Source organism: Jaculus jaculus, chromosome X (genome assembly GCF_020740685.1).
Source record: "Jaculus jaculus isolate mJacJac1 chromosome X, mJacJac1.mat.Y.cur, whole genome shotgun sequence".
In the NCBI taxonomy this organism is placed as follows: Eukaryota; Metazoa; Chordata; class Mammalia; order Rodentia; family Dipodidae; genus Jaculus; species Jaculus jaculus.
This window is the reverse complement of record NC_059125.1, coordinates 123,106,921-123,118,421: the sequence shown is the minus strand read 5'-3', so window position 1 is coordinate 123,118,421 and position 11,501 is coordinate 123,106,921. Positions and strand designations below refer to the sequence as shown.

Sequence of the window (11,501 nt, the reverse complement as noted above, 5' to 3'; positions counted from 1 at the left end):
TCCAATAAAAAATAAATACTTAAAAAAATATCAAATGAAAACAAATGTTGGCAAGGATGTGGAGAAATAGGAACACTCATTCACTGTTGGTAGGAATGTAAACTTGTACAACCAGTGTGGAAATCAATGTCGAGACTACTGAAAAGAGAGTTGCCATCAGACCCTGTTATTCCCTTACTGGGTGTTTACCCTAAGAGCACCACATCTCAGTTTAGAGATATTTTTTCAACCATGCTTATAACTGTTCAATTCATAATAGCTAAAAACTGGAATCAACCCAGGTGTTCATCATTGAATGAATGGATAACTAGGATATAGTATAACTACCCATGCAATTCTATTCTGCAGTAAGAAACAGATCATTCTAAGTGAACTCAGACAATCACAGAAAGACAACTGTCGCATGGTCTCACTCATCTGCAGTTTCTTACCTGGATCAGCCTGAGTTGCTGACATACCTGAACAGCATCTTCAAGCTTGGGCGAAGGGGAGGGGTGGGGGAGAACATAATCCAAATTGAACTGGTACCATAGAATCCTAACTCCTGGAAGTCAGACTAAATGGTGGAACTTTCAAGAGGACTATAGTGGGAGTACCTGAATCAAAGGGCCCTGGAAAGTGTGAGATGAAAACTTAACCTTAAATTTCTCTTGTTTTTCTTTCTTTTCCCTTGGTGCTGGCCTGTAATTCCCTGTGCCAGGATGTAGTTTACATCCACATGACCTGTTGATCAGAGAGACCTACTAGATCTCCCAAAGCAAACAAGACAGGCCTCTGTCAGAGCACTTGATTACTCACCAGAAGTTAATGGTAAGACCCTAATGCTGAAGAAACCATACACTGTCAGCCCAAACCATGCAGAGTACTAGTTGGAATATGGAGGAGAGCCAGTTCCCCAAAAATTAGTCCATCTAGTGCTAGAAAGTACTACATGAGCTACTGGGTGAAAGTGGCTAACATCTGTCCAAGCAACTCAAAGTCTAAGTGACTCAGAAGCAAACAACCTGATGTGATGCTCACACAAGTGCAATAGTGGCACAAAGCCATGGTGGGTAACCAACTGTTCTTGGACTGGCTAACAGATCTACTCAGTGGAAAAGAAACCATATCTGGAACTGGGGGAAAAATGTCAGAATAATATCCAGATAATGATTTTGCTTTCCATTGTCAAGCTCCCATTAACCTTGGGTTATAAGGGGTCTACACCATTTAAGTTCTCTCTAAATTAATAACGGTTATCTCCTTTAACTGATGCTGGCTTCATCCTCCATTGGAGAATCTACTTCTGTTTTTCAGAAGGGATCTAGACCTGAGATAAATGACACAATGCACTCAACCCTAGCCCCATCTGAAACCACAAAGGAATTGTGGAAACGAGCAAAAGTGCTGCTTTCTTAGTTATTTTTATATCAGCACAAGGGTGATGGAGATAGACAGTGAGACACTCAACACCTACTAGACCAGAGATACAGAGGTTCCTAAGTGCCCATCACTGAGGTTGAGTTAAAATGCTTCCAGGATGGTCCAGGACATTTTGCAGAAGAGAGGGCCAAAAGATTGTTAGAGCCAGAAGTTGGAACATTTTTCACAGAGCCTCCCACCCCCCATAATGCATGACCCATAATCCCCATGAGGTTGACCTGCATCCCCAATGAGGAAGGCATCTTCCAAAAAGGGGTATGGCTGAGGGAAATGATGGTACCATCATGTGTTGTTAACATACTAAATATGTCCATATCTAATTTAAAAATAAAATTTAAAAAATCAAGACTCATAAAAACAAATCTCACATTTTCTTCATGTACACATATATATAAAATTAAAATAAAAAGGGATATATTTGGGAAAAGGAAGGATACCAGCATGTTGTGGGACAAGAGAAGTTAATGGAATAAATGCAACCAAAATATGTAAGATACATTTGTGAAAATGAATAATGAAACACACACACACATATAATATATATATATATATATATATGTATATATATACACAACAAGTAGGATCTAATAATAAAAATGTAAGAAATTAATTACAAAGAAGATAAAATGATGTCAGTATATACACAGGAATACAAGTAAGCATGAGAAAATACTCACTATCATTATAACTAGGAAATTACAAAAACAAAAATGTACATTTACACATCTACTAAAATAACTAAATCCCAAATACTGACAGCAACAAATTTAATCAAATATGTGGACTATCAGATACTCACTAGTGTTAATCGCTAATGGGGGTGCAAAATGGTATAACTTTAAAAAATAATCTTTGGGTTTCTTACAAAACTAAATATACAATATACTATAGATATACCTATATATTAATTTTTGACACTTTAATGCATACATATGATGAATTTTACCTTCAACTACCCTCTGTCATCTGCCACAATAAAATATTTCTTCTTCCTATTTAATCGTCATACTAAATTCCTGTTTTCTTTAACTAGAGCCATTTGTATGATTATGAGTGGGTGATTATTTACTGGAGAATGGGCACCACACCAGTGGATACTCCACTGAAGGACATAAATTGCCTTCTCCCAGCAGTCAGCAACTGCCACTGGCTCCTCTGAGTGATGGGGTGTCTCATGAGCTCCTTGCTATCCATTATACAATATTGGCAGGCTCAATCTCATGAAGGCAACCATAGCCACTGAGTTCATGAGTGAAACTCGCATGCAGTATTCAGAAGACAGTATTCCACAGCCCTATTCTCAATTTCCTATGTTTATATTCTTTCCACCCTCTGTTCTATGAGGCCTTTTGAGTCTTGTAGTAGGTGATTTAGATGTCAGGTTTAGGGTTGAACACACAATAATTGCTTATACTTGGCAATTTAGCCAGGTATGCATCTCTGCATTAACTTCTGCCCTTTGCATAAAGAGGCTTCAGTGATTGAGGCAGTTAACAGTACTAATTATTGAAACAAACATATATTTATTGCTCCCTGGACAAGGTTTCAGAATAATAAATCACCGAGTCTTAGCTATGATATCTTCTTGTTATATCCTTTATATGAAACTGCAGGCATCCAAATAAATAAATTCATATTTCTGGTATGAAGAACCCAGCATAGTGCTATAACCCCTTACAATCGACTGTCCAAAATCTCCCAATACCCTCCCCTCAACCCCATGTAAACCCCACTCTGTATTCTATCTCTATGAATCTGAATGCTATAGGGATTTTATCTAAATGGAATTATACAAAGTATGTCAAGTTTCTGTAGGGGAACAGAACCAATAGAATGAATTGTATTTAAAAAGAAATTTATTAAGTTAGTGAACAAAAGTTAAATAATAATAGCAGTCTTCAGACTTGAGATTTAAGGAGGCCAGTAGCTTATCAGTCCATGTGGCTGGATGCCTCAGCAGTCCCAATCTAGCACTGAAGGCCTGAAGGCTTCCTAGAGAGCTGCTGGTCTTCAGTCTACTCTGGAAGGATGAGGAATCTTGATTCCAATACCAAGGGAGGATAGCCTAATAGGAAAGATACATGTGCAAGAGATTCACTCACCAACTAGCAATATAGGCAGAAGGGGCCCTTTTCTCCCAGAGTGTCATTACATTATGGCACTCCCCTCAAAGCCATCCACTCTGGTGGAAGGGCACACTCTGGTGAGAGGACTTCCTCCTTCAGTTAATCTTTCTTGGAAGCAACCTCAGAGACTCAACAAGAACAGTGGATTCTTAAACAGATCAAGATGACAACAAATTTTTACCACTATATCCATCTTGTTCTCTTTATGTCCTACAACTAAAGTGGATAATGTCTTCAGAAATCAAGACTTAACCACCTAGTTTTTGTGGGCAGCCAAGAACAATTGAAAGAACCTATAATGATTTAAGGGCTTCTATAGCCTCCCTGACCAACAACTCATTGGGAGGGTACTCATCCTTCCCATTCATTTAAATTCTTTAACCAAACATGGGCTTTTTTAAGGCTTACCAAGAAGTAAGTTTTCATATGGAGTTATTCATATGTCCTTGTATAAAAATCAGTATACTCTTACCCTCCAATTGAACAATTACACTTTTTTAAATTTCCAAATGAATTGCAAATTTATGTATACACAAAGCCTCCCATGATTATTTTATAAAAGCTTTTCTTCATCGATGCAAAATGCTGGAATAAATAAAAGTGTCTCTCAGTAGATGGATGGGCATAGTGATATATTCAGACAATATATATTTTTAAAAAGCAATCAAGTATTAAGGAGACAAGGAAAAATCTTAAATGTGTGTAACTAAGTAAAATAATACAAGTCTAAACTGTCTACATATTGCAGGATTCAATTAAATAAATTTCCTGAGAAAGGGAAAAAAAACAGTTAAAAAACATAATGGTGGGTACTGGGTTCACAAAATGATGGATGCATAGCCGTGACCCAGAGATGTTTGCATTTGAAAACAGCTAAAGTATTCAATGTGATATTGTAATTGTGTATGGACGTAGCATGTATAATCAAATTCCATAAGGTATATAACATTGAGAGTGAACCAAATGTAAATGAAGGACCTTAGATCAGTGTCAGTGCAGGTCTATTGATGGTAAGGAATATTCTAAACTGAGGGAGTATTTTGGTCATTGCACAAGTTAAGTGTGGGTGAAGACTAGAAGTCAATAAAATCTCTCTATACCTTTACTTCAAATGTGTTTTGAACATAAAATTATCCTTATCAGGACACAAGTGATTATTTAATTAAAATATTAGGTGAAATATTTGTGTAGAAATATCTCCCTCTTCCCCCGAAAATCTACACATATAGCAGAATGTGATGTTCTGTGTCATCCTAGTACTGTGGAAGCAGTGAAAGAAGGATATTTACAAATATGTGTGTAGCCTGGGCTACACAGTGATTTCCAGACTAGCCAGAACTACATAGTGAAACTCTTCTCTGTTTTTCCTTCCTTCCTTTCTTCTTACCTTTCTTCCTTCTTTCCTTTTTTTCTTCCTTCCTTTCTGCCTTTCTCTTCATGGTTTCTCACTTGCTTTTTATTGTCTTGTGTGATTTTGGTGCCATGGTAATGCTGATAAGGCAAAACTGCAATTTTGATATATCCTACTGTGATTACTAATTTTCACAAAATGTCATTATTTCTTGCTTTTTAAGAGGTTTGATGGTTTGATAAACACATGTGAATATTATATATTAGGGCAGTTCAATGTGATATGTCCACAAATACATAGAGGATACTCTGAGAAAATTCAACCTCTCTTTTTGCACCCTCTCTCCTTGCCTAACATTTCTAACTTCTATTGGTCACTTATAGATTGTCTTTTTCTCTGACTTCCATATCTGACACAAACAAGAGGTACTTTGTACACATCATTCTGCTTCTGGCTTATTTCACTTAAAAATACTTCAGTTCCATCCATTTGCTAAAAATGACAATTCAAGTTTATTTCTGACTGAAAAGCACACTATTTTCTATACATATTATTTTCATTTTGTCTATTTATCTGCTGATGACTGGCATGTTGGTAGATTTCATATCTTTGTAAAAAAAACAAGGTGAACATTTCAAAACAGTGTATTGGAAATTATTTTCATGTTTGGTTTCTGCAACACTCATCATGTTAGCAATTATCTTCCTTGCAATCTAATTTGAAATAGATAAAATATACCAGTGCTAGAAGTTACCAGTTTAAAAATCTTGCTATAGTTAGGAATATTGGCTATGGAATCTTCCCTTGATTTGACTAGCTGGGAAAAATAAAATGAATACAAACTTCACATAAACAACTGTTACTTACAGAAGTTGATATTTAGTCTCATGCACAATATATGGATAGTTTCTCTAGTGTAATTTAGTTCATTTCTTTTAGTTTCTGTCATGCTTTAAATTTTTTATTTTTATTTATTTATTTGAGAGCAACGGACAGAGAAAGAGACAGAGACAGAGACAGAGAGAGAGAGAGAGAGAGAGAGAGAGAGAGAGAGAGACAGAGACAGAGACAGAGACAGAGAATGGAGAATGGGTGTGCCAGGACTTCCAGCCACTGCAAACTCCAGATGTGTGCGCCCCCTTGTGCACCTGGCTAACGTGGATCCTGGGGAATCAAGCCTCAAATGGGGTCCTCAGGCTTCACAGGCAACCCATCTCTCCACCCTAGTTTCTATCATTTAAAATTATATAAATACTACAGACATAAATGGAATCTTCTTTTTAAATTTTGATTTATTTATTTGTTCCTGTGTGTGTGTGTGTGTGTGTGTGTGTGTGTGTGTGTGTGTGTGTGTGTGTGGTTTTACATCTGGCTTCACGAGGATACTGGTGAATAGAACCAGAGGTGACAGGCTTGCATGCAAGTACCTTTAACTGGTGAGCCATCTCATCAGCCTCATAAATGAAATTTTACCAAAGTTGTCTATACACAAAAAATGAAGTTACTATATTAAATTATATTTATCTATCTCTATCTCTATCTATGTATAGTAGAAATATTGTACACAAGCAAATGCATAGGTTTTTCAATATGATGGTGCACAAAACAACCTGAGGACTTTTGCATTTAGATGTAATATAAAGTGCATATTTCCAAAAAGCGAAGAACACTTTTACAAATGGATTGTTTTGTCATTTGGATAGTGAGTTCCTTTTTTCAATTATTCAAGTAAATAGCAAGTGACATTGCGATGGAATTTCATAGAATGCACATAGAAGTGGAGTTGTCAACAATTACTATTAGGACATTTAGAACTTGATTTTCTGGAGAATACCCTTCTAAAATGTTTTTTGTCCATTCTTTAGCTATGTGTTATAAAGCAAATTTAAATTAATTTCTCAAGCGTTTGTCCCAAGTCACTGTTCTCCAATTTAGGGCTAGGCTAAAAACACACAGAAGCCCACTTGTGTGCCAAGCCTGTGCACTTTCCTTTCATGCATCACTAAATCCATTGCAGTTTATGCAGATATTTATGATCACTAGAGGCTCATTCCCTTACCCTCCTTTCAGTGCACATATCTCTCTCTACTTCATGTATCTTTTAAAGCATATTTTATTTATTTTTTGATTCTTTTGAGAGAGAAAGATGCTGGGAGAGAGAGGGAGAGAATAGGAACACCAGGGTCTCTAGCTACTGTAAAGGAACTCTGCACACCTGAGCCACCTTGTGCATCCGGCTTTACCTGGGTACTGGGGAGTCTAATCTAGGGGTTTAGGCTTTGCGGGCAAGTGCCTTAAGTGTTGAGCCATCTCTGCAGCCATAATGTACCTTTGAATGTGACAAGTACATTTTAAGCTTCTATTAGAAGCCAGATAAATATGGGCAGAAATAATCCAACTGCTTCCCTATTTACTTGCTTTGTTTTTCTTTCCATTTAGGCATATTTTTATGAGAATGGAAAGCTATTCAAAAAAAACTCATATGTCCTCTTTTGTTCTCTAGGCACTTCCATTTAAAAACATCTTGCTCTTTCTTTATGTCCCAGAAAGTATAAGTAATAAGAAATTGCTTCCTTCAGCTTTTAAATTCATATATACATTTTTATATTAAGAGCTGGCATAACCTGACATTTGTTGAATTATAGATATTCACATAAATGTTTGTGCATATTTGAATCCTTCCAATGGAGAAAAGATTGAATTGATCAGAATCTTCTGAATTGCATATGCAAATATTAAAGAACAGCTATTTCTTGGTATTAGAGGATAATGACATTAGTGTGCTTTATCCCATATTTTCTCCCATATTTTCATCGTGCATTTTGCAGTACAGCCATTTTATTTCAAGGCTATGTGCTCTTAATATACCTCAGATTTCAGAAGCTTTGATATATTGGCCTCTGTAACAGCACAATAAGGAGAAGCACCTTTCATTTTACATGCAACTCTTAAAAGTAGTATTTGACCAGGGGCTAGAGAGATTGCTTAGTGGTTAAGGCATTTGCCTATGAAGCCAAAGGACCCAGGTTCAATTTCCTAGGACCCACGTAATCCAGATGCACAAGGGGCACATGCATCTGGAGGTTGTTTGCAGAGGCTAGAGGCCCAGGTGTGCCCACTCTCTCTCTGTCTCTCTTCTCTCTCTCTCTCTCTCTCTCTGCTTGCAAATAAATAAGTGAAATGAAATTTTAAAAAGTAGTATATGACCATTCAGTTTTATTCTTGTGAATTATTGCAGCACTCTATAATACTTTGTTTTAAAAGACTTATACATTCCCATGACATATATATATATATATATATATATATATATTTAATTTTCAAGCTGACACAGCCATTGTTTCATGTCTTCATCCTAGAGCACCCATAAAATAACCTTGCTTTAACTTTGAAGTCACACTTCTAACCTATGATCCCTTCTCCTAGATAGTGAGGTCTATATGAGGAAAAACAACGCACAAGCCAGCAGGATGGGGGAAGTGAGTACAAGCTCTTTCTCAGTATAGACTTTCTTTGACTTTTACTTAGGACTCACTCTGAGAGTTTCTCCATTATGTTAACATCACATTGGGCTTTCTTTTCATGTCTCTGAACAATATGCATTAAAGAAAAGACAGATTGGTTCTGTGCATTTCCTAGCAGAAACACATAAACAGTGTAGAATTCATAGTTCTCATCCCCTCAATGAGCAAATGTGAAATGATGGTTTTAACATTTCAATCACCTTTCTAATCTTTATATATCTCCGTGGTAACAGAGATAGCCTTTCACACATGCACCTCAGCATATTTTCTTTTTTTATGTAGAATAGCAATTTATTCCTTTATTACCACTTACACAGTTGGTTATGGAGTGTAAGAGGCCTGAAGGTTAAACACATCACCCAAAATGGAGATGGTATCAAACTAGTGGTGGTCAAGGACTAACTCCTAAGAAAAAGCAACTCATACAAAGGATTAATTTAATTTTAAAACAGATAAAAACTATCAATTCATTTTTTCAACTTGACAGTTCACCTGTGGCATAACACTCAGGTAAAAACATACATCTTTACAACTTGGTGGACCCAAGTTAAAATAACAAAACAAAAACAAAAACCATTTCACAAAAAGGAAAGGGATAATATGAAAACAGCTCAAGAAATACACTAATGAGCAAAATTATATCAAGAACATGTAGTCTTGACTTAACAGAAGAAACCAAGAAGACAATGGACTATATAGCAAAAATGTGCATCCTGGAAAGGCAGGCGTGAAGAATTTAGAGTAGAAAATCTATGACTTGAGTGTCCCCTAATTCCTGAATTAAAAATGACATCTTGCAATAGTTATAACTTCATGGCTCAGACACCTACCTCGCTTGGCTCTATTCCTTAACTCACTCTAGCCTTTACTTAAAGAGTCTGAGAAACTTGGGGAATATAGCTTAAGAAGAAAAATAATCACACATAATATACCCTTTCTGTAGCTTCTTTAGACCTGGGTTTGTTGCTAGAAAATTCCTGAAGAAAATTTAAATATAAGTCTGTGGCTTTGTTGAATTAAGTCCCCCAGTTAAGATTTAGAAAACACCCACTGTTTGGGCTAAGAGCATTGTTGGCGGTACCTATTATAGAGGGATAGCTAAACAAAGTCTGTGTCTCAAAATCAGTGTTCAATCAATCTCAGGGTTCAGAAGAAAAAAAGGGGAATCTAAAATCACAATTGCAGACACATCTAGGATCCTTGTCCTTCTGGATCCACACTTCCTTCAGGGTCTTCATCATTGTAAATGTTTTCTTCCATCTGCTAGACTTGCATGATATTGTCTTCTGATACAGAAAAAATCACCCAAGGTTCACTGGGATTCCAGGAGAAATCAGATATCTTGGCAGTGTGACCACCATGAATAAACAACAACTCTGGTGGGCCATCTTCTGAGTCTTCTGGGGATTGTTCTTCTCCAATTTTACTTAAATCCCAAACATTCAACCTCCGATCAGTACCACTGGAAGCCAAAATAGTCTCATTGTGAGGTGACCACTGAACCTGGAATCCTTATGTGATTCAAAGGAATGCAACTTCAGTTTCAGATTTCTCAGATCCCATAAGGCAACCTTCTTGTCAGCTGATCCTGTAGCAAGAATAAACTCACTGCATGGATTAAAAGACAGGCAGTTCACTTCAGCGGTATGAGCATCAACTGAGTGGCTTGGTTTGGAAGTATTGATTGAACTAGTATCCCAAATCATAAGTTTCTGACCATCAGCAACAGACCCAAACAGGGTCTCATGGAGCAGATGCCAGAAAACATCTACTACTGCTGTGTGCCCTGTAAAGATGGTCTTTGCATCCACAATTTTTCCTTCCTTTGGAATGGCACTGATGTTCCACAGGCATATGGTATGGTCATCTGAAGCACTAAGTAAGTGCCCACTGAGATTTGGATTCCAAGAAAGCCCATAGCCTTCCTTCTGATGTCCATGGAGACCCAAGTCTGGGTTGCATTCTCCAGAGGGGTCTGATTTGGAAGGATGCTTTGTATAGTCAAAAACAAGATAATCGCTGGATGGAGTCTTTGTTGCAATGATGTAAGGGTTCTGGGGCATGTAACGGGCCCTGTTTACTTCTCCTTTATGGTTGATCTTAATTTCTATTTCAATTTTCCCACTGACAGAGCCAAAATCTCCAAATTCTCCTTTCTCACTGTTGTAGTGGGATGCATCAAACTGAGCATCATCGGTGGGGAGCTGGACACTGGTTATCACAGGTGGTTTTGTTCATCCAATATGTGTGTCCCCAGAACAAACAGATGAATGGTGAAATCTTTCCCTTCTGGTCTGGTTACATCTGGAAGCCACTGCGCAGTTAAACTGGGCCATTCCAAGGCATGGGTCATCACCAAGTCATAAAGAAATGGGATGTTATTTTTCCATATTTTGTACTCCTTGTTGATCACGCATTCTTCTTCTGTGTCGTCAAACGCTTCCTTGTCCACCATGGCAGCAGGCAAGCCAGGAGGAAAACCCCGGGGTCCAGCATTGCAGGAGGGGCAGGGAGGCTGCTCAGCATATTTTCTTTACAGCATTGGCAGGAGGTCCACTTGACTAAGGGCTGCTTGATTCCAAAACCTCAGGAATTGTCCATCAAATTTGTCACAATCCATCTAACAGTCCATTCTGTGTGTGGATCACAGTATAGAATGTAAAAAAATGGTTATTTTCAGGCTCCTTATTCCAACTTTTTTCTAGTTTATGGTGTTCATTCCTCTACAAGTTTGCATTCTCCTACTTGGGTCATCTCTAGATAGCTGACACAGCTTAACAAATCTCAGAAATGGGGTAAATAGTAATTGTGATTTCAATGTCATACCTACTAGGAGAGAATGATATATTTCTGGCACTTTCTAAAGGAAAGGTGGATGTACTATTAATACATATATTCCCTTCAATGGAAGCATGCCATGGCATACTTTTTTTGTTTGCCCAGATATGAAAATCCTCACAAAAGCTTTATAAATACCATTCTACATATGAAAGAAACAACACAATATTATACTACTAAGTTTATCCATAACAATATGTAATTCTAAGAGATGAAAACAAGAGGTGAATGGAAGGAGGG

At 37.3% G+C, this 11,501-nt stretch overlaps 1 pseudogene; it reads right to left on the bottom strand.

Moving 5' to 3' along the window:
* Positions 1-9,120: 9,120 nt before the first annotated feature.
* On the bottom strand, positions 9,121-10,878 carry LOC101612153 (annotated as a pseudogene).
* Positions 10,879-11,501: the final 623 nt, after the last annotated feature.